This window comes from Perca flavescens, chromosome 11 (assembly GCF_004354835.1).
Source record: "Perca flavescens isolate YP-PL-M2 chromosome 11, PFLA_1.0, whole genome shotgun sequence".
NCBI classification, from domain to species: domain Eukaryota; kingdom Metazoa; phylum Chordata; class Actinopteri; order Perciformes; family Percidae; genus Perca; species Perca flavescens.
The window spans coordinates 2911486-2933985 of record NC_041341.1 but is presented as its reverse complement, the minus strand read 5'-3'; the positions used below and the strand labels follow the sequence as shown (position 1 = coordinate 2933985).

The following is a 22500-nucleotide window of genomic DNA, read 5'->3' as shown; positions in this document are numbered from 1 at the left end:
GTGGTTACTACTACCTACTTTTCTGTGGTTACTACTACATTTGGTTTGTTTTCTCTGTACCTTTACTTGCCAGCCTGCGTACTATGGTGTCTCTCTGATCATCTGTTAATTTATCTGGCCATAGTCCTGGATCCTCTGGATCCTCATCTCTCATTTCCACACTGTGCTCAGAGCTCCCTGCTGTCTTCACTCCCATCATCCTCAATCACATCTTCTCTGTCAACTTTCTCTATGAAGGATACATCTGATATTAACATCTTATCCTAATTATAACCTAATATAATAAAGCACACTAACATGTTAGTGTTACTTAACACCTTTCAGTCAAAATGGCTAAACATGGTTTGCTTTAATTTTGATATGAGCTCACCTGGTCTCAAATCCAAAGAGGAGGCTGAGGGGTCTGTTGCTACCCCACTCCCTGGTGGGACAGTTTCTGAAACTGAGGGCCATGTGTTCCACAATGTTAACATCTGCTTCTACTAAATCTGACATAACTATAATGTTGACATGATATGTCTCTACCGATGAGCTACCAAGCTACCTATGACACTGATTAGCATATTATTGCTAATTATAGACATTATAGCCTATTCATTTAAAATAAAACAATGGTGTGTTGTATGCAAACAGCATTGCTAGTGTAGTTTATTTATTTAGCCAAATTATCATTTTAAAGTATGTATGTTCTGCTTTTTATATGGGTTGTCTCAGTCTGTTTTTAGCACTAACCTAACAGCCTCCTAACAGTCACTTTGGGGAATACAGGCTGAGTGTGAGTGAATGACCAAATGTATATTAAATTGCTAAAGCTAAACTGGATTAAGAGCTTAAATGTGTAAGAAGTTAAAGTATAGTCAGAATTAGTATACATTTCATTATATCACCACTAATGTAAAAAATATGTAGAATAATTAAAGCTTTCTGAAAAGCTAACGCTCAACTGAATTGTTAGCTTTAAAAGTTCAATAATGCCAAACGATGTAGAACATTGTGTGGGCTAAATTTATTTTCTAATGCTGTGAGAAACATAGATTAAAATTCAGAAATATGAAAGTGTTTGAAAAATCTCAAATGCACTGTACTGCACAAGTTGGAATTTGAAATGTAAAATTGCTGAACTGCATTACCGTAATGCTGAAATACATTTCTAGAAAAGCTGTAAGCTGAACTGTAATACTTTCAAAGATGGAAGCTGTAATTAATTACCTGAAAAGGTTGAAAGAAAAAATACTTTGTATTATTATGAGAAATATACACTGCATAGAACAAACAATCATTTATCTAAAGAGCTGAGAGGTGAAAGGGGGCTAAAAGACTTTGCTTTGAAATACAATAATTACAAGCTGTGGTGGAAGTTTTTCTTGAAGCAACAAGGTTAGTGATATTCATGATAAAATCAAAATGAATTAAAGACTGTTTGAGAATTAAACCAAAGTTTGGTCTTTGAGTATTTATTTACATTTGCAAATGCAGAGAAAACAGTTTCACAAGTACCACGGCACCTCTGAAAGGGTCTTCTAACCTAAAGTCTAAGCATCCACACATCATATAGTGAAGAAACTCCGTTAAGCCACCCCTCTAAATGTATCTTCTAGCATGGCCATAGTTGATCACCTTCCCCTCTGCTCCTGTTCTTTTCATTAGGCTAAACAACAGTTTTATCTCAGGAGACAGAAACCTACGTAGTTCTCACTGTGGTAAACAGTCATCGGCCTTCTCCACTTCTATCTAAGCAAAAAGACAACAATGTGAGGAGCTTTAAGCTAGTAAAACTAAATAACTCTACTAGGCTATAGTTGACGGCTGTAACTGTTCCCCTCTCTGGTTTTTTAAGAGTCTACAGGAAGGAGCAGGATTTTGTGGAAGTTTAAAACAATCTTTAAACAAATGGTTAAAATAAAATTTGCCACCACAAAGCATGTCCAACAAACATAGTATAACATGATATTAAGACATGGAAAATGTCTAAATATGGATTGTTAGTTTATATGTGATCTGAAGTTTACTGAAAAAATGAAAGTCTGAGGTCTTTAAAGTAACTTTTATATTGAGTTATAATGTTTACTCAATATACAGGACGTTTCAGAGTGGTAAGATGAGTGTGTTTTCATCTTAGTAGGCTGTAACACTTTAGAAAAAAGTCAGCTAACGTTGTGTGTGTCTTCAGTGATGTGGCTATTCGGGGCTAAGGTTGAATGATGGCTGTGTATTTTGGCGTCTTTTGGGTTTTTAAACATTTGAAAGTCACAGAAACCACTTAGAGTGAATGATGTGTTTTCATGTTATTATCGTACTGTTGATGATGTGTCTGTGTTTATGTTCCGGTGCACGGCACATAGCGTTACCTGACACGCCCACCTACTGTTATCCCCGGCTCTCTGTGCGCTGCTGTTGGCTGGAAAAGGCAGCGGTGTCAGCAGCATGGAGGTCCCCTGGGACTGCCGGTAGACCATATATTAACAACCTTATTTGTGGTTTTATAAATTGTACCAGAATTTACGAATATGAAGGAAATTACTACAGACATTAATGTTCTTACATCGGTCCTCACAATGTCGTAACGTTCAAAATTAATGTTCATATACATTCTCCAGTCAGTACTAAATATTTGAAAACTTGAAGATCAAGTATTAAAGTGAATTTTTGTTTAGAAATGCATCCAAATTGTTTTCATTGAATTCAACCAATTGACGTACCTTTCCTGTTTCATGCTTCAGTTGATGTTTAATGTTACTACAGGTGCACATGTGGACATTGTGAGTGGATGCCGTCCAAGGTTGAAAATGTGTGCTGCAGGGAGATACATCAGGTAACGTTACAATTATTGTCTGGTTTATCTCACTGCTTCTACGTAAATATTAAAAAGGATGAAATAAACCAAGTGTTGTCAAAGAGCAAAACATACACAGCATCACCGGGTTACCTTGCTTCCTGCTTTTTGTTAATATCCCTGTCATATGTACTGTAATTTAACGGTCTATGTAATATTTTATAAAAATCAGAAGAAGATGTGACGATTTACCTGACCTACCACAGTGTATGGTGGACCACCCAGGCCTGGAACTGTCTGTCTGAACCCTTATTCACTGCAGAAGGCACGGAATATTTACAGGGCTGATTATTGGCCTCTGAGACTCAGAGTAATGACATATTCAATTCAATTCAATTCAATTTTATTTATAGTATCAAATCATAACAGAGTTATCTCGAGACACTTTACAGATAGAGTAGGTCTAGACCACACTCTATAAATTCCAAAACCCCAACAATTACAGTAATTCCCTCAAGAGCAAGCATTAGCAGTGGCTATTGCGACAGTGGCGAGGAAAAACTCCCTTTTAGGAAGAAACCTCGGCAGACCCAGACTCTTGGTAGGTGGTGTCTGACGGGGCCCGTTGGGGGGGTGATGAACAGTGGTGATAATAGTCGCAGGACGCAGCAGGACGCAGCAGGACGCAGCAGCATAGGAGTAATTAACAGGCTTGAATCAAAGATGGCTGCAATTCCCCCTCCTCGGCCTGAGCCTCTAGGAATTTGAGTATTAATATGACTGGGAGGAGTGGCTTCATTTAGACTGACATATTCTTCATGGCCCAGCCAGGTTTCAGTAAGACAGAATAGATCAATGTCCATCCATCCATCCATCCATCCATCCATCCATCTTCGTCCGCTTATCCGGTGTCGGGTCGCGGGGGGAGCAGCTCCAGCAGGGAACCCCAAACTTCCCTTTCCCGAGCAACATTAACCAGCTCCGACTGGGGATCCCGAGGCGTTCCCAGGCCAGGTTGGAGATATAATCCCTCCACCTAGTCCTGGGTCTTCCCGAGGCCTCCTCCCAGCTGGACGTGCCTGGAACACCTCCCTAGGGAGGCGCCCAGGGGCATCCTTACCAGATGCCCGAACCACCTCAACTGGCTCCTTTCGACGCAAAGAGCAGCGGCTCTACTCCGAGCTCCTCACGGATGACTGAGCTTCTCACCCTATCTCTAAGGGAGACGCCAGCCACCCTCCTGAGGAAACCCATTTCAGCCGCTTGTACCCTGGATCTTGTTCTTTCGGTCATGACCCAGCCTTCATGACCATAGGTGAGGGTAGGAACGAAAACTGACCGGGTAGATCGAGAGCTTTGCCTTCTGGCTCAGCTCTCTTTTTCGTCCACAACGTGATAGATTGAATGCAATACCGCACCCGCTGCGCCGATTCTCCGACCAATCTCCCGCTCCATTGTCCCTCACTCGCGAACACAACCCCAAGGTACTTGAACTCCTTCACTTGGGGTAAGGACTCATTCCCTACCTGGAGAAGGCATTCCATCGGTTTCCTGCTGAGAACCATGGCCTCAGATTTAGAGGTGCTGATCCTCATCCCAACCGCTTCATACTCGGTTGCGAACCGATCCAGTGAGTGCTGAAGGTCGCAGGCCGATGATGCCATCAGGACCACATCATCTGCAAAGAGCAGCGATGAGATCCCCAGCCCACCAAACTGCAACCCCTCCCCACCCCGACTACACCTCGATATCCTGTCCATAAATACTACAAACAGGATTGGTGACAAAGCGCAGCCCTGGCGGAGGCCAACCCTCACCTGAAACGAGTCCGACTTACTACCGAGAACCCGGACACAGCTCTCGCTTTGGTTGTACAGAGATTGGATGGCCCTGAGAAGAGACCCCTCACCCCATACTCCCGCAGCACCTCCCACAGTATCTCCCGGGGACCCGGTCATACGCCTTCTCCAAATCCACAAAACACATGTAGACCGGTTGGGCATACTCCCAGGCTCCCTCCAGGATCCTTGCGAGTGAAGAGCTGGTCCGTTGTTCCACGACCAGGACGGAATCCGCATTGTTCCTCCTCAACCCGAGGTTCGACTATCGGCCGAACCCTCCTTTCCAGCACCTTGGAGTAGACTTTACCAGGGAGGCTGAGAAGTGTGATACCCCTGTAATTGGCACACACCCTCTGGTCCCCCCTTTTTAAAGGGGAACCACCACCCCAGTCTGCCACTCCTTTGGCACCGTCCCAGACTTCCACGCAATGTTGAAAAGGCGTGTCAACCAGGACAGCCCCTCCACACCCAGAGCCTTGAGCATTTCTGGACGGATCTCATCAATCCCGGGCTTTGCCACTGTGTAGTTGTTTGACTACATCAGTGACTTCCGCCTGGGAAATCGACGACAATCCCCCGTTATCCTCCAGCTCTGCCTCTAACATAGTCGGATTCAGGAGTTCCTCAAAGTGCTCCTTCCACCGCCCTATTACCTCCTCAGTTGAGGTCAACAGTGTCCCATCCTTACTGTACACAGCTTGGATGGTTCCCCGCTTCCCCCTCCTGAGGTGGCGAACAGTTTTCCAGAAGCACTTTGGTGCCGACCGAAAGTCCTTCTCCATGTCTTCTCCAAACTTCTCCCACACCCGCTGCTTTGCCTCTTTCACGGCAGAGGCTGCAGCCCTTCGGGCCCTTCGGTACCCTGCAACTGCCTCCGGAGTCCTCCGGGATAACATATCCCGGAAAGACTCCTTCTTCAGTCGGACGTTATTGCAGTACGTAATGTTATTATCTGATATCAAATCGTTTACCAATACTGCTCCAAATAAGTGCTCCAACAAATAGTTTATAATATATAATAGATATTATATAATTAAACCTGGAGTTATATACTCCAGTTTTACAACACCAAGAAGTGTGAGGGAAACAATTGGCAACAGAAGCTTACAAATGTTCAGTTAAATTTTATTTACAGAGACCCAACAAGTCCCACCAAGAGCAAGCATTTGGTGCGACAGAGGCGAGGAAATACTTCCTTTAGACAATTAACCTCCCTAAAGCAGAAGAAGTGACCGGATACTTTAGTACTGGTTGAGTTGCGGGCTCATCCACGGAAGACCGATCCACAGGGCTATATCCATAGGGTTAGGGTTAGGGCTAGGGGTTAGCATCCTGCGGTGGCCGAGACAAAGATGTGCTCAGCGTTGTGGATCTCAGCTCTCCTTCATCTCCTGGTTGCAGCGATGACTCTGAGACCGCTCGTGCACGTTTAAGGTACCTAAACAACGAATGTTGCAACCTTGTCCTCGTCCTGGAAATGATTTCATAATCAATGTTTTTGAGGAAATGTTTTGGGTGGGCCTGTTGAAAAGTGGGCGGGTCAAGGCCCGTCAGGCCCACCCAAAACGCCGTGCCTGGTGTCAGTCAAATGAAGTGACCTTTTTGTAAGGGTAAATTAATGGGACTTATTTCATCATGAAATATTTGTCAAGGACACTGTCAGTGTTTAGCAGGCGTGGTTTCTACAGAAGTGAACACACTCTTTCCCATTCTTGTTCAAACTTGCACAAGAACTGATTTTGATCAAACTAGTGTCCCAGCGTTACTTGCTGTAATATGAATCACTGCATTACAACACGGTTGTTATGTTTCAGGTCTCTATAAGTGGAGTTAAAGGTTAGTTTCTAGGACTGATGGGATCAACTATCTTTTAAATTGCTCCAGTATTCAATTCAACTTTATCTATAGTATCAAATCCCAACAGGAGTTATTTTGGGACCCTTTCCAGATAGAGGAGATCTAGACAACACAAGTCAATGCACCCAGCAAATTAAAAACCCAAATATTAAAGCTGATGCTTTGACTCTGCTGAACAACAACCAACCAGAGGTTGATCTGATGGATCATCAGGTCTGATACCAGGAAAGACACATGAAGAAAGGTCATGCTGTCATTATGAAATTATTCATTCACATTCTGTGATAAACGATGCTAGGATTAGACTGGATGTACAGACCGTGTATCTGTGTGTATGTGTGTGTCTGTGTGTGTGTGTGTGTGTCTGTGTGTGTGTGTCTTAAGTTAATGTTAGCAGTCTTTTTCTCCATGTACCTGTCTCTCTCTGTACCTGTCTGTCTCCTACTGACTGTGGTGTTTAGCTCTGTGTACCTGTCTCTCTCTATTGTATTTTAATGAAAGGGTTGAGGACATTAGAGCCAACATAGTCCTGTCTTATAGTGACAAAGCAGAGTGTGTTGTTGCTTTGTCTATCTGCACAGGACAAGGTTTTTTTCTCAATTTGAACCAATTTCCTTGGCTTCCTTGAGTAAGATTGTAATGGTGGCACGATGTACAACCTGTTCACTGGATCCTCGGCCTTCTTGGGTTGTCAAAGAGCTATGGCCTACTTTAGGACCTTATGTTTTATTGATCTTAAACTCATCCCTCCTCACTGGAGTCTTTTCAGCATGCTTCAAAACTGCTCTGGTAAAACCCCTACTAAAGAAGCCTAGCTTGGATGCAGACTCCCTGACCAACTATAGACTTGTTTCAAACCTTGCGTTTGTGTCAAAAAAGTTTGAGAAAGTGGTCTCAAATCAGCTTTTGAACTATCTGTCACTAAATAAGCTATTTGAGCCATTTCAGTCTGCTTTTCGGGTAAATCATTCCACAGAAACAGCACCTACAAAAGTGTTGAATGATTTGTTACTGTCTATAGATTTGGGGTCAACAAGTGTTTTATTGCTGTTAGATCTTAGCGCTGCTTTCGATACGGTTAACCACTGTATACTATTGGATAGACTTGAGAAGTTCTAGAGTGGTTAAGATCATACCTGTCATAAAGATGTTTTATATGACAACATACTCTCTGAGTCCTGTGCCGTCAAGCAAGGGGTTCCCCAGGGGTCTGTATTAGGTCCATTGCTTTTTCACTTCATCTATCCCCATTGGGTCAGATTTTCTGATCTTTTGGGATTGCTTTTCATTGTTAATCTGACGATATGCAGCTGTATATGCCATTAGATGTAGGAAGCGAGTCTAATACGGCTAAACTTGAGGCCTGTCATGCAGCTGTTAAGAGCTGGTTATCAACAAAGTTCTTGATGCTGAATTCTGCTAAGACAGAAAGGATGGTTATTGGACCAGCAAAACTAGGTCATCTTTTTGATCACATTAGTTTTTCTCTCGATGATTGTGCAATCAATCGCAGAGACCAAGTTAAGAATCTTGGTGTGCTCTTCAATCAGACACTTTTCGTTTGATTTACATATTAAGGATGTGACCAGAGTTGCTTTTTTCCATCTTAGAAACATCTCCAAGATCAGATCAATACTCTCGTTTAAGGACTCTGAGGTCCTCATTCATGCCTTTGTGTCTTCCAGGCTAGATTACTGTAATGTCCTTCTGTCAGGTCTGCCAAAGAAAAGTCTTCGGAGTCTGCATATGGTTCAGAATGCTGCAGCTTGTGTTCTGACCGGAGTCTCCAGATATGAACATATTACACCAGTGTTATCCTCTCTTCAGACTTTAAGGTGTTGCTGCTAACCTATAAAATATTAAATGGCAGTGCACCGTTGTATGTTAAAGACCTAGTGAACCCCTATGTGGCTGCTCGAGCCCTGCGTTCTCAGGGGACGGGTCTTCTGAGTGTCCCAAGGGTTAAAAAGAAGACAATTGGTGAACGGGCTTTTCTTTTCTGTGCACCGACATTGTGGAACAGTTTACCTCTGGACACCAGGTAGGCTTGTTCTGGTGAGGCTTTTAAAGCAAAGCTAAAGACCATCTGGTTACTGGTGTGTATGAGGCCTCATTTCTCTGTATGGTTTTCCTGAGAGTCTGAGTGTGTGTTTATTTTTGTTTTAGTTACTTGAAATGTTTTTAAATTTGAAATTGTATTTTCTATGCTCTGTACAACACTTTGATTTGAAAGTGCTTTACAAATAAATTTGTATTATTATGATTATTATTATTATTATTATAATTATTATTATTATTATCACAGGAAAGGCATTAAGGTAAGACACAAGTGATGAGTGGCAGATGTGTGAGAGGGGAAGCAAACAGTTTTTGACTGAGTCAGAGAGGCAGCGTTGCAGGCAGCATTTGTACAAGATTAGGAACTGTCATTTATTAGTTATAACCATCAGACTGTCTGTCGTTGATTAGTTATAACCATCGGACTGTCTGTATTGATTAGTTATAACCATCAGACTGTCTGTCATTGATTAGTTATAACCATCAGACTGTCTGTCATTGATTAGTTATAACCATCGGACTGTCTGTATTGATTAGTTATAACCATCAGACTGTCTGTCATTGATTAGTTATAACCATCAGACTGTCTGTCATTGATTAGTTATAACCGTCAGACTGTCTGTATTGATTAGTTATAACCATCAGACTGTCATTGATTAGTTATAACCATCAGACTGTGTTAACACACACTAACATGTTAGCCTGGGACAGGATGATTTAATCTGAGCAATATATCTAAAATACATTCTACACAAAATATAAAAACTCATCTCCCCATCTCATCACACTTTCACACTGACAACTTTCCCTAATCATTCATATTTAAGTAAATGTGAATTTTTATATTTATCACCTCTTGGTGATGCTCTCCCTCCATATCTTCTCTTTCTCCCTCCTCCTCTTGGTGATGTTCTCCCTCCACCTCTTCTCTTTCTCCCTCCTCATCTTGGTGATGCTCTCCCTCCATATCTTCTCTTTCTCCCTCCTCTTGGTGATGTTCTCCCTCCACCTCTTCTCTTTCTCCCTCCTCCTCTTGGTGATGCTCTCCCTCCATATCTTCTCTTTCTCCCTCCTCTTGGTGATGCTCTCCCTCCATATCTTCTCTTTCTCCCTCCTCCTCTTGGTGATGCTCTCCCTCCATATCTTCACTTTCTCCCTCCTCCTCTTGGTGATGCTCTCCCTCCATATCTTCTCTTTCTTCCTCCTCCTCTTGGTGATGCTCTCCCTCCATATCTTCACCTCTGTGGTGCTCTCCCTCCTCCTCCTTGGCCTTGTATTCTATCTCTGTCATGTTTCTGTTGCCCTTTTCTCTCCACCTCGTCTTTGTCTTCTCTCTCCCTCCACCTCTTCTCTCTCTCCTTCCACTAGAGAAGGAGATCAGGCTTCCACCTCATCTTCTCCATCTACCTTGCTCATTTCTCTCGCATTTCTCTTTGGTGAGAAAAAACTACATATGCTACCTTTCCTTTTCATTTCTGTAAGATTAAAAGTAACTTTACAATGTTTTCCTTGACAGACGGTGAATCACAGAACAAACGTCAGACCTACCTAACATTATATGTATAGTTAGCAAAATAACGTTCTTCAACCTGATTTTTAGCATCTCAAAATCATTATCGCAACTATGCTAGCACTGTGCTTTCATTATAATTTCATTTCTTGATAGATAGTTAATCCGTTTTGACCTCTTTCCTCCTGCGTCTCCTTTCCTTACGACTCCTGGCTCCCTCACTTCGCACCACTCAGTTTTCCAGACAAATCAGTCTCTCTCCTCTCTGGCGTCATCTAGTGCTGCATTCACTGCAGTTGGACATTGGAGATTCACGCTCGTAAATTGTCAAATTGGCTATAACTTTTAATTCATTGCTGCCAACTGGGGGGGCAGCAGGGGTGGCAAGGCTTTCCTTTAGGGTGGCATTTGCTTTGGTAGGAGATTCATGGAATTTGTTTCAACACAATTAATCTTGAGATGAGATGAACACTGAACAAGCTAGTTATGCGCACACACACACACACACACACACACACACACACACACACACACACACACACACACACACACACACACACACACACACACACACACACACATACACACACACACACACACACACACACAAACACGCACAGACACACAGACACACACACACACACACACACACACACACATACACACATACATACACATCCACACACACTCAGTCTTCATCCACTGTATTTGCACACCCTTAGCCCATTATCTCTGTCATGCCCTATTACATAGTTGATCAGATGCTCATCTTCCCCTGCGTTACTATCATATCTGTTTATGCTAATTTGTACTATACACCTGCCCTTGTATGCTCGACTGTTATTTCTTCCCATCTTTGTTGTCACTTTTTGCACATCTACTGATCTACTTCACTATCTAGACCACAGTCTGCACTAACTGTAAATTAACTATATTAACTCTTCATTACATCTCAGCATTTACATAGTCTGTCTATTCTTGTATACTGTTATTACTGATCTTCATCACTACATAGACCACACTTTGCAATAACTGTACATTGACTCTTCACTACACTTTAGCATGTATCTAGACTGTCTATTCATATATATTGTGTTATAACTGATCTACTTCACTAACTAGACCACCAGACTAACTGTTTATTGACTCTTTACATCATGTCAGTGTTTATATAGACTGTCTATTCATATATATTGTGTTATAACTGATCTACTTCACTAACTAGACCACTAGACTAACTGTTTATTGACTCTTTACATCATCTCAGCAGTGAGATAGACTCTCTGTTCATGACTTACTTACACCTCACTACGTACTGGCATCTGTAATGCCCACTTCATCTGCACTTTATGTAGCATACACACACACACACACACACACACAAAAAGACAAAAACACACACACAAACACAGACACACACACAGACACAGACACACAAAAAGACACAAACACACACACACACACACACACACAGATGTGTGCTCCTGTCTGGTGGCCGGTACCAAACGTGTGGAAATTCGTCCTCCAACATGTCTCCAGACTCCACCCAGATAAAGGTTTTGGCTGTGGTGTTTAGCTCTGTGTACCTGTCTCTCTCTCTACCTGTCTGTCTCTCCACCCAGATAAAGGTTTTGGCTGTGGTGTTTAGCTCTGTGTACCTGTCTCTCTCTCTACCTGTCTGTCTCCAGACTCCACCCAGCTAAAGGTTTTGGCTGTGGTGTTTAACTCTGTGTACCTGTCTCTCTCTCTTCCTGTCTGTCTCCAGACTCCACCCAGATAAAGGTTTTGGCTGTGGTGTTTAGCTCTGTGTACCTGTCTCTCTCTCTACCTGTCTGTCTCCAGACTCCACCCAGCTAAAGGTTTTGGCTGTGGTGTTCATCTCTGTGTACCTGTCTCTCTCTCTACCTGTCTGGCTAGAGGAAGGACACTTTTACCTTTTCATCAATGAAAGGCCAAGTCATATTGGCAGTTAAACCCATTGGTTCCATTTATTTACATGAAATCTTAGTTGGGTTTCCAGACAAATCACTGCTTGTATGTATACCTGTGTAGTGTTGTGGTATTGGTGTGTGTGTGTGTGTGTGTGTGTGTGTGTGTGTGTGTGTATGTGTATGTGTGGTCAAAAACTGTGTGCGCTTCCGGGTTGCACCAAAGATTGGTTCCTAGTCATACCAAGGGCACTGATTGGCTCTTACACTATCCATCATTGTACCTGATATATGTCTTCCAGCCATTGTGCAATCACCTGAGAGGAGTCATATTCCAAAGAATTTGATGTTACTTACTTTCCTACTAAACACACACACACACACACACACACACACACACACACACACACACACACATACACACACGTACACACTGTAACTGTAAGTAAGACTATGTTCCAATTAGTTATTACAAATGTTGATGAAAATTTAGACTAAATATTAGATTCAGTTTTTCAATGCAATGATTCAAATTAAACTGTACAATTTAACATAATGTGATTCAAATTCAGTTTTTCAATGCAATTATTCAAGTTTAGCAATTCAAATATAAGTGATTCAAATTCAGTTTCTGGTGGCACATATTTCAGCCCATAAAGATGCCTCTATTTGTGTTCATATCTGTGATTAATCCATTTAATTGATTGTTTCCATCCATTATCTGTAAAAAGGTGCCTCCATTATCATGTGGCTAGGTGATGAGATTATAAAGTAGTGTAACAGTAGTCTTATTATAACAGTCAGACAGATGTTTAATATTACTCACTTCCAATTTCAGAGTTATTATTTTTTTCTTGAAATTGACCTCAGATGATGACAAACCTTACATATCCTCTTCAGATTCTGTGGAAACGTTTTGCTGAACAAAGAAAACTGCTTGTAACCATATAAGGAAGTTCCTCCTCTTAAACAGACATGAACATGCTTGTGCGGGACCCTTATAAAAGCTTCTTCTCTCCTCAGGTCAACAACAAGCTCACCTCAAAGCACAGCAGAGACAACTGAAACCAGCGGTAAGATAAAGACTGCATGCATGTCTCTCTTTCACTCAACTGCTTTCTTTTAAACACAACTACTTTACTGTCATATATTGTATTTTGCATTAGATATTCAGGCTATGACAGACTCTCTTACACTTTGTGCTAAAGTTAAATAATCCAAAAAAGGAACCCAATAAGCTAAAAAGTGTAAAACATTTTGACTGTACTCATATTTATGATAATCATGGTTTTACTTTCCTCTCAGTCATTGTCTGACTCTCTAGATTTCAGCAGGAACAATGGCCAACATTGGTAATACCGGCAACATCAACGTGGGCTCCAACTCAGGCAACGTTGGTTCTAATAATGCCTTCGGCATTCAAGGTAAATCTGAGTGTGTCTATTCTTTTCTGTTAGGTTGTCTTGACAGTTTCAACAAATCTCTATCTCACATGACTCTTACAGGAGGGGTTGGACACAATGCTTCTGTGGGCAACACCAGTTGTGTCGATGTTGGAGGAAATAATTCAGGAAATATTGGATCAGGCAACACATTTGATATAAAAGGTGAGATATTCCTCTTATTGCTTATCCTTTTATTAAATGTAATTAAAGTGCCAGAACTGTATTAACAGTCCAGTTTATTATTTATGTTCAGATATCAGCATCTTAATATCAAAAATCTGAGTTTCTGTTGTCAACTTTGAATTCCTAATCTCAATTCTCATATTTTAACAGGAGGAGTGGGAGGTTGTCAAAGCGTTTGCCACACTGCTACCGTTAAACCTTGTTGTAAACCAGGATCCACTGGTTCAGGGCATTGCTGCAAATGAGCTAAGGTAAGAAATGGAAGAGATTTACTATCAGATATGAGCATATACATGTGATATGTTAATTCTTTACCTTTGAATGGATCATTGTAAAACAATATAATCTGGATTTTCTCATCAATATTTTTGATCTTTTTTACTCTCTTTGTGTTTCTCCCTTTTAGGAAATTGGCCTCCAACTCTTTTAAACACAATGCACCATTTGTTGAATGTTGCATTAATGATTTCAAATCAACAGTATGAATGTAAAGGAAATATGAGTGAAAATAAAGTAGAGTACCTGCTCTATGAGTCTATGTCTTTGGCTGAATATTTATCATTTCTACTGACCTTGCTCTGAGGGATATTCAGTGTTCTTATATTCTTTGTCCTTCATCCAACCATTGCCATGATTTTGTTTTCATTGTGGATTTCTCTTTGTGATATAGTTTTTGTCAGGAAACTGACTAACTAGCAGTTGGGTTTTCTAAAGACATATTCCAGTATTTAACCTAAAATGATTTACTGTGATTGCACACTGATAATCTTCCTTCAATCTGTTATGATTCTGCAAAATGGGCTGCTCCAGCTATGACGTAGTTGCGTCCAGGGGCGTAGATGTGCCCCCATGTTCCTCAACACCCCCCCGACCCCCCAGAAAAAATAATAATAATTGGGCCTCTGTACACATGAATCTGTAGTCCTAGCTGTTTATAGGGTAATAACTATTAACTGTAATGCTTAGAGTAGCCTGATAACATTTCAAACCTCCTTTCTCAACATTCTCTAGCCTACTTTACTGTGGTTACTACTACCTACTTTACTGTGGTTACTACTACATTTGGTTTCTTTTCTCTGTACCTTTACTTGCCAGCCTGTGTACTATGGTGTCTCTCTGATCATCTGTTAATTTATCTGGCCATAGTCCTGGATCCTCTGGATCCTCATCTCTCATTTCCACACTGTGCTCAGAGCTCCCTGCTGTCTTCACTCCCATCATCCTCAATCACATCTTCTCTGTCAACTTTCTCTATGAACGATACATCTGATATTAACCTCTTATCCTAATTATAACCTAATATAATAAAACACACTAACATGTTAGTGTTACTTAACACCTTTCAGTCAAAATGGCTAAACATGGTTTGCTTTAATTTTGATATAATACCTTGTCTCAAATCCAAAGAGGAGGCTGAGGGGTCTGTTGCTACTCCACTCCCTGGTGTGACAGTTTCTGAAACTGAGGGCCATGTGTTCCACAATGTTAAATCTGACATAACTATAATGTTGACATGATATGTCTCTACCGATGAGCTACCAAGCTACCTATGACACTGATTAGCCTATTATTGCTAATTATAGACATTATAGCCTATTCATTTAAAATAAAACAGTGGTGTGTTATATGCAAACAGCATTGCTAGTGTAGTTTATTTATTTAGCCAAATTATCAGTTGAAAGTGTATGTTCTGCTCTTTATATGGGTTGTCTCAGTCTGTTTTTAGCACTAATGGTCACGGAGATATTCAAGCAGTTTAGCACCATGGATTTGATTTTCTAGTTTGTGCTCACATCTCTTTGAAAAGAAGTCAGTTACCAATTGTTTCCCCTCTTTTTGCTTTCTCTCCTTATCCTGTCTTTCCTTTCTTTTTGGTAGCCTGATTTGGCTTTCTTTGAGAAAGACATTTCTACAGCAGAAGTTTGCGCTCCACCAGATGAACTAACGTAAACAAAATGCGTGCAGATGGACTAAACCATTTGGCGCATTAGCAAGGGGAGGGTGAGACCTTACTCTTTTTTTGTATACAAAATGTATTCAGTCAATCAACCAAGTTATTCAGCCAATACACTAACTTTACATTTCATCTAACATGCATTATGAAATTTAATTAGGAAATGAAAATATCCAGGTGAAATAAAATATATTCCAGACTTTTAAAGGGCCCTCTCTCCCCTTGGGCCCTGGTAATCAGTATTGGTTTTACCCCCAGTCTGATGCCCCTGGTTGCGTCATAATAACAGGGGCATATACTATTACTGCAGAGCTATAGGCTGAGCTGATGAAGAATACAGAGCTTAATATGGTCAATCAATAAACGTGTGTGATATTGTAGAAAAAAAAAGTCTGCAGATGACTCTAAGCCTCCTAACAGTCACTTACAGGCTGATTGTGAGTGAATGACCAAATGTATATTAAATTGCTAAAGTTAAACTGGATTAAGAGCTTAAATGTGTAAGAAGTTGAAGTATAGTCAGAATTAGTATACATTTCATTATATCACCACTAATGTAAAAAAGATGTAGAATAATTAAGGCTTTCTGAAAAGCTAACGCTCAACCGAATTGTTAGCTTTAAAAGTTGAATAATGCCAAACAATGTAGAACATTGTCTGGACTGAATTTATTTTCTAATGCTGTGAGAAACATAGATTAAAATTCAGAAATATGAAAGTGTTTGAAAAATCTCAAATGCACTGTACTGCACAAGTTGGAATTTGAAATGTAAAATGGCTGAACTGCATTACCGTAATGCTGAAATACATTTCTACATTTCCACTTCTATCTAAGCAAAAAGACAACAATGTGAGGAGCTATAGGCTAGTAAAACTAAATAACTCTACTAGGCTATAGTTGACGGCTGTAACTGTTCCCCTCTCTGGTGCTTTAAGAGTCTACAGGAAGGAGCAGGATTTTGTGGAAGTTTAAAACAATCTTTAAACAAATGGTTAAAATAAAATTTGCCACCACAAAGCATGTCCAACAAACATAGTATAACATGATATTAAGACATGGAAAATGTCTAAATATGGATTGTTAGTTTATATGTGATCTGAAGTTTACTGAAAAAATGAAAGTCTGAGGTCTTTAAAGTAACTTTTATATTGAGTTATAATGTTTACTCAATATACAGGACGTTTCAGAGTGGTAAGTTGAGTGTGTTTTCATCTTAGTAGGCTGTAACACTTTAGAAAAAGTCAGCTAACGTTGTGTGTGTCTTCAGTGATGTGGCTATTCGGGGCTAAGGTTGAATGATGGCTGTGTATTTTGGCGTCTTTTGGGTTTTTAAACATTTGAAAGTCACAGAAACCACTTAGAGTGAATGACGTGTTTTCATGTTATTATCGTACTGTTGATGATGTGTCTGTGTTTATGTTCCGGTGCACGGCACATAGCGTTACCTGACACGCCCACCTACTGTTATCCCCGGCTCTCTGTGCGCTGCTGTTGGCTGGAAAAGGCAGCGGTGTCAGCAGCATGGAGGTCCCCTGGGACTGCCGGTAGACCATATATTAACAACCTTATTTGTGGTTTTATAAATTGTACCAGAATTTACGAATATGAAGGAAATTACTACAGACATTAATGTTCTTACATCGGTCCTCACAATGTCGTAACGTTCAAAATTAATGTTCATATACATTCTCCAGTCAGTACTAAATATTTGAAAACTTGAAGATCAAGTATTAAAGTGAATTTTTGTTTAGAAATGCATCCAAATTGTTTTCATTGAATTCAACCAATTGACGTACCTTTCCTGTTTCATGCTTCAGTTGATGTTTAATGTTACTACAGGTGCACATGTGGACATTGTGAGCGGATGCCGTCCAAGGTAGAAAATGTGTGCTGCAGGGAGATACATCAGGTAACGTTACAATTATTGTCTGGTTTATCTCACTGCTTCTACGTAAATATTAAAAAGGATGAAATAAACCAAGTGTTGTCAAAGAGCAAAACATACACAGCATCACCGGGTTACCTTGCTTCCTGCTTTTTGTTAATATCCCTGTCATATGTACTGTAATTTAACGGTCTATGTAATATTTTATAAAAATCAGAAGAAGATGTGACGATTTACCTGACCTACCACAGTGTATGATGGACCACCCAGGCCTGGAACTGTCTGTCTGAACCCTTATTCACTGCAGAAGGCACGGAATATTTACAGGGCTGATTATTGGCCTCTGAGACTCAGAGTAATGACATATTCAATTCAATTCAATTCAATTTTATTTATAGTATCAAATCATAACAGAGTTATCTCGAGACACTTTACAGATAGAGTAGGTCTAGACCACACTCTATAAATTCCAAAACCCCAACAATTACAGTAATTCCCTCAAGAGCAAGCATTAGCAGTGGCTATTGCGACAGTGGCGAGGAAAAACTCCCTTTTAGGAAGAAACCTCGGCAGACCCAGACTCTTGGTAGGTGGTGTCTGACGGGGCCCGTTGGGGGGGTGATGAACAGTGGTGATAATAGTCGCAGGACGCAGCAGGACGCAGCAGGACGCAGCAGGACGCAGCAGCATAGGAGTAACAGGCTTGAATCAAAGATGGATGCAACTCCCCCTCCTCGGCCTGAGCCTCTAGGAATTTGAGTATTAATATGACTGGGAGGAGTGGCTTCATTTAGACTGACATATTCTTCATGGCCCAGCCAGGTTTCAGTAAGACAGAATAGATCAATGTTATTATCTGATATCAAATCGTTTACCAATACTGCTCCAAATAAGTGCTCCAACAAATAGTTTATAATATATAATAGATATTATATAATTAAACCTGGAGTTATATACTCCAGTTTTACAACACCAAGAAGTGTGAGGGAAACAATTGGCAACAGAAGCTTACAAATGTTCAGTTAAATTTTATTTACAGAGACCCAACAAGTCCCACCAAGAGCAAGCATTTGGTGCGACAGAGGCGAGGAAATACTTCCTTTAGACAATTAACCTCCCTAAAGCAGAAGAAGTGACCGGATACTTTAGTACTGGTTGAGTTGCGGGCTCATCCACGGAAGACCGATCCACAGGGCTATATCCATAGGGTTAGGGTTAGGGCTAGGGGTTAGCATCCTGCGGTGGCCGAGACAAAGATGTGCTCGGCGTTGTGGATCTCAGCTCTCCTTCATCTCCTGGTTGCAGCGATGACTCTGAGACCGCTGTGGCACGCGTTTAAGGTACCTAAACAACGAATGTTGCAACCTTGTCCTCGTCCTGGAAATGATTTCATAATCAATGTTTTTTGAGGAAATGTTTTGGGTGGGCCTGTTGAAAAGTGGGCGGGTCAAGGCCACGTCCCACCCAAAACGCCGTGCCTGGTGTCAGTCAAATGAAGTGACCTTTTTGTAAGGGTAAATTAATGGGAATTATTTCATCATGAAATATTTGTCAAGGACACTGTCAGTGTTTAGCAGGCGTGGTTTCTACAGAAGTGAACACACTCTTTCCCATTCTTGTTCAAACTTGCACAAGAACTGATTTTGATCAAACTAGTGTCCCAGCGTTACTTGCTGTAATATGAATCACTGCATTATAACACGGTTGTTATGTTTCAGGTCTCTATAAGTGGAGATAAAGGTTAATTTCTAAGACTGATGGGAACAACTATGTTCAGCTCACTCCAGTATTCAATTCAACTTTATCTATAGTATCAAATCCCAACAGGAGTTATTTTGGGACCCTTTCCAGATAGAGGAGGTCTAGACAACACAAGTCAATGCACCCAGCAAATTAAAAACCCAAATATTACAGCTGATGCTTTGACTCTGCTGAACAACAACCAACCAGAGGTTGATCTGATGGATCATCAGGTCTGATACCAGGAAAGACACATGAAGAAAGGTCATGCTGTCATTATGAAATTATTCATTCAAATTCTGTGATAAATGATGCTAGGATTAGACTGGATGTACAGACCGTGTATCTGTGTGTATGTGTGTGTCTGTGTGTGTGTGTGTGTGTGTGTGTGTGTGTGTCTTAAGTTAATGTTAGCCGTCTTTTTCTCCATGTACTTGTCTCCTACTGACTGTGGTGTTTAGCTATGTGTACCTGTCTCTCTCTATTGTATTTTAATGAAAGGGTTGAGGACATTAGAGCCAACATAGTCCTGTCTTATAGTGACAAAGCAGAGTGTGTTGTTGCTTTGTCTATCTGCACAGGACAAGGTTTTTTTCTCAATTTGAACCAATTTCCTTGGCTTCCTTGAGTAAGATTGTAATGGTGGCACGATGTACAACCTGTTCACTGGATCCTCGGCCTTCTTGGGTTGTCAAAGAGCTATGGCCTACTTTAGGACCTTATGTTTTATTGATCTTAAACTCATCCCTCCTCACTGGAGTCTTTTCAGCATGCTTCAAAACTGCTCTGGTAAAACCCCTACTAAAGAAGCCTAGCTTGGATGCAGACTCCCTGACCAACTATAGACCTGTTTCAAACCTTGCGTTTGTGTCAAAAAAGTTTGAGAAAGTGGTCTCAAATCAGCTTTTGAACTATCTGTCACTAAATAAGCTATTTGAGCCATTTCAGTCTGCTTTTCGGGTAAATCATTCCACCGAAACAGCACCTACAAAAGTGTTGAATGATTTGTTACTGTCTATAGATTCGGGCTCAACAAGGGTTTTATTGCTGTTAGATCTTAGCGCTGCTTTCGATACGGTTGACCACTGTATACTATTGGATAGACTTGAGAAGTTCTAGAGTGGTTAAGATCATACCTGTCATAAAGATGTTTTATATGACAACATACTCTCTGAGTCCTGTGCCGTCAAGCAAGGGGTTCCCCAGGGGTCTGTATTAGGTCCATTGCTTTTTCACTTCATCTATCCCCATTGGGTCAGATTTTCCGATCTTTTGGGATTGCTTTTCATTGTTAATCTGACGATATGCAGCTGTATATGCCATTAGATGTAGGAAGCGAGTCTAATACGGCTAAACTTGAGGCCTGTCATGCAGCTGTTAAGAGCTGGTTATCAACAAAGTTCTTGATGCTGAATTCTGCTAAGACAGAAAGGATGGTTATTGGACCAGCAAAACTAGGTCATCTTTTTGATCACATTAGTTTTTCTCTCGATGATTGTGCAATCAATCGCAGAGACCAAGTTAAGAATCTTGGTGTGCTCTTCGATCAGATACTCTCGTTTGATTTACATATTAAGGAGGTGACCAGAGTTGCTTTTTTCCATCTTAGAAACATCTCCAAGATCAGATCAATACTCTCGTTTAAGGACTCTGAGGTCCTCATGCATGCCTTTGTATCTTCCAGGCTAGATTACTGTAATGTCCTTCTGTCAGGTCTGCCAAAGAAAAGTCTTCGGAGTCTGCATATGGTTCAGAATGCTGCAGCTTGTGTTCTGACCGGAGTCTCCAGATATGAACATATTACACCAGTGTTATCCTCTCGTCAGACTTTAAGGTGTTGCTGCTAACCTATAAAATATTAAATGGCAGTGCACCGTTGTATGTTAAAGACCTAGTGAACCCCTATGTGCCTGCTCGAGCCCTGCGTTCTCAGGGGACGGGTCTTCTGAGTGTCCCAAGGGTTAAAAAGAAGACAATTGGTGAACGGGCTTTTTCTTTCTGTGCACCGACATTGTGGAACAGTTTACCTCTGGACACCAGGCAGGCTTGTTCTGGTGAGGCTTTTAAAGCAAAGCTAAAGACCATCTGGTTACTGGTGTGTATGAGGCCTCATTTCTCTGTATGGTTTTCCAGAGAGTCTGAGTGTGTGTTTATTTTTGTTTTAGTTACTTGAAATGTTTTTAAATTTGAAATTGTATTTTCTATGCTCTGTACAACACTTTGATTTGAAATTGCTTTACAAATAAATTTATTATTATTATTATTATTATTATTATTATTATTATTATTATTATTATTATCACAGGAAAGGCATTAAGGTAAGACACAGGTGATGAGTGGCAGATGTGTGAGAGGGGAAGCAAACTGAGTCAGAGAGGCAGCGTTGCAGGCAGCATTTGTACAAGATTAGGAACTGTCATTGATTAGTTATAACCATCAGACTGTCTGTCATTGATTAGTTATAACCATCAGACTGTGTTAACACACACTAACATGTTAGCCTGGGAGAGGATTTCTAGGTTCATTTCTTACATTTTTTAATTTAATCTGAGCAATAGATCTAAAATACATTCTACACAAAATATAAAAACTCATCTCCCCATCTCATCACACTTTCACACTGACAACTTTCCCTAATTATTCATATTTAAGTAAATGTGAATTTTTATATTTATCACCTCTTGGTGATGCTCTCCCTCCATATCTTCACTTTCTCCCTCCTCATCTTGGTGATGCTCTCCCTCCATATCTTCACTTTCTCCCTCCTCATCTTGGTGATGCTCTCCCTCCATATCTTCTCTTTCTCCCTCCTCATCTTGGTGATGCTCTCCCTCCATATCTTCTCTTTCTCCCTCCTCATCTTGGTGATGCTCTCCCTCCATATCTTCTCTTTCTCCCTCCTCCTCTTGGTGATGCTCTCCCTCCCCCTCTTCTCTTTCTCCCTCCTCCTCTTGGTGATGCTCTCCCTCCACATCTTCTCTTTCTCCCTCCTCTTGGTGATGCTCTCCCTCCACCTCTTCTCTTTCTCCCTCTTCCTCTTGGTGATGCTCTCCCTCCCCCTCTTCTCTTTCTCCCTCCTCCTCTTGGTGATGCTCTCCCTCCACCTCTTCTCTTTCTCCCTCCTCCTCTTGGTGATGCTCTCCCTCCACCTCTTCTCTTTCTCCCTCCTCATCTTGGTGATGTTCTCCCTCCACATCTTCTCTTTCTCCCTCCTCATGGTGATGCCCTCCCTCCATATCTTCTCTTTCTCCCTCCTACTCTTGGTGATGCTCTCCCTTCACCTCTTCTCTTTCTCCCTCCTCCTCTTGGTGATGCTCTCCCTCCA

General features: G+C 41.0%; 1 long non-coding RNA gene across 4 annotated transcripts in view; it reads left to right on the top strand.

The window, feature by feature from the left end:
- Positions 1–22500, top strand: part of LOC114564467 (uncharacterized) — a 29663-nt gene that overhangs the window by 1675 nt on the left and 5488 nt on the right. Inside the window, exons 3-5 of one of the 4 annotated variants that reach the window (XR_003693755.1) lie at positions 13473–13574; positions 13749–13846; positions 14002–14088. This is a non-coding gene — a long non-coding RNA (uncharacterized LOC114564467). Of the gene's footprint in view, positions 1–13472; positions 13575–13745; positions 13847–14001; positions 14089–22500 lie in introns of those variants that run through there. The other 3 variants (XR_003693751.1, XR_003693752.1, XR_003693754.1) reach the window with 3 other exon arrangements.